Consider the following 2,049-nt stretch of genomic DNA (forward strand, 5'->3'; position numbering starts at 1 on the left):
AATTTTCTGTAATCTTCATTCCTTAGCTGTAATGTTTTATTCTTTGGGATTTTGTTCCTGTCAAATGTCTTCATTTTCCAGAACTGTAGGAGAAAGTATGTTATGAACTCTATACACTTAAAGGGAACTCTTCACTATGAAGGATCTTCTCACTGTATCCTTTGTAACAGAAGAAGAAAATGTGAATGTGCTCCATTTTTTTTTCTTATGCAATCGTGTAGCTTTTCCACTTCAGTTTAACAAGATATTTATGTCTCAGTTTCCCTGCTTTCATCAAGCACTTTAGACAAGATGATCAGCTTTACTGCCACATACAGTTTTGTTCACTAGATCTCAAGTGGACAGGGAGAATGAAGTTTGTTTTTTTTAAAGAGCTGCATGTAGGTTTCTTTTGCTCCTGGTTGATGCATGGGTTGTTGAGAAATAGTAACTACTCTCACATCTAGTTCATAAAGTACCTACGCCACTGAAAAACTGGTTTACAAGGGTTTCTTTTTGTTCTATCTCGAGTTGTTTTTGTTTATCTTGGTGGGGGTTTTTTGTTTGCTTGGAGGGGAGAGGAGATGGTGAAGAAAATATAAGGGGACATTCTACCCAAATTAAATAATAAAAATCCACTACAACTTGTGGAACTGGCTTCTGCTTCTCATGAATGTTCTTTTGGCATATTGTGCTTTCTTTCAGAGGAATGTGGCACAGGGGTACCACATCCATTCCCAAGTAAGTCACACTGTAACAGCTTTGTACTCAGGCTTTTGAATTGCGTGTTCTTAACCAAAGCAGAAAGAAGTATCTCTTCTGGTTTTTTAATAAGAAATTCACTCCTGTGCATTACACTTGTTTATTCAGTAAGCCAAATAGATAGATTCCTGTGGTGTTTGTCTTCTTTTCCTCCCCTCAAGGATTACAGATCTACAGTGAGACTTGTTACATATCTGTATGCTGAAGAGGGAATGGTCCATCTTTAGCCCCTCCTCCCCTTCACTTCCCCCCCCCCCAAAAAAAAATTACTATGCAAGTTTTATGTTCATCTTTAAGTTTTATGATGTTGGTATTGTAACACTAACAAATAAACATTGGTATTGCTCACTTGAGTTGTCCTCTGATCCTGTTCTTGCTGAATTCCCTTTTTTGGAGGGAGAAAAAAAGGTAAGGAAATATCCCTACACATATCTCTAAACATATATTTAGCTTTGGCATTGTTTCTAGCAAAACTTAAGGCCTGTGATATTGTCAGATGCTTATTGCCATATATAATACTTCTGTGGCACTCATTGGTGAAAAATGGTGGGGCTTGTTTGAACACATACGTAACTTCAAAAGTTGGTGAACAGGAAGTAAATTCACACCACTAAGTTTTGTTCACATTCACTTATTCACATGAGGGTATTACTGAAAGCCACAGCTTAGTTATTTCATAGGACAAGTACTGAATTCAGACTTGAGCTGTGAAAATAGCTGGGTGCAGTGAAACTGAAGTGCTTTGTGATACTTTGTGTACAACAAATAAGACAGTAGTGTGAGATCTGTACTTTGAATGTGGTTTAAATTGAGATGCCAACTTTAGATCCATGCTCTGGAAGCATGTATGGCCCTTCTCAGGGATCCTCTGGATGAACCAGAAAGAATGTCTTTCTGCTCCTACCAATGGCTCTATATTCTTGCCAGACTTGCAGTTTTAGACCAAGGGAAACCAGGATAATTCAGTAAAAAAAAGCTCCCTATGATTGGTTGTTGTTTTTTTTTCCTTCATTTTACTATTCCTTTATCTGTATCTGGATGTGCTGTGAGGCTGCCATCCTTGAGGGGAGAATAAGATCTCATTAAATGATTACCAGTGCTTGGTTTTTACTCGTCTTGAGTGCTTCTGTCCTCACCCACATGCTAACATCTATTCTAGAAGATGTAGCTGTCCCTTATGAATAATTTCTTGTTAAAAGATGTTGGGAGACTTCCTCTTCCCTCCCTAACCACTTTCTGTAACAGCTCTATTTCTTCTTAACGTAATTGGTAAGACTATCATTAATTGTAAGCACTTCTGACTTTGAG

The sequence above is a fragment of the Cyrtonyx montezumae genome, unplaced genomic scaffold, assembly GCF_038088225.1.
Source record: "Cyrtonyx montezumae isolate F1298 unplaced genomic scaffold, pur_monq_1.0 scaffold_3, whole genome shotgun sequence".
Classification (NCBI taxonomy): Eukaryota; Metazoa; Chordata; class Aves; order Galliformes; family Odontophoridae; genus Cyrtonyx; species Cyrtonyx montezumae.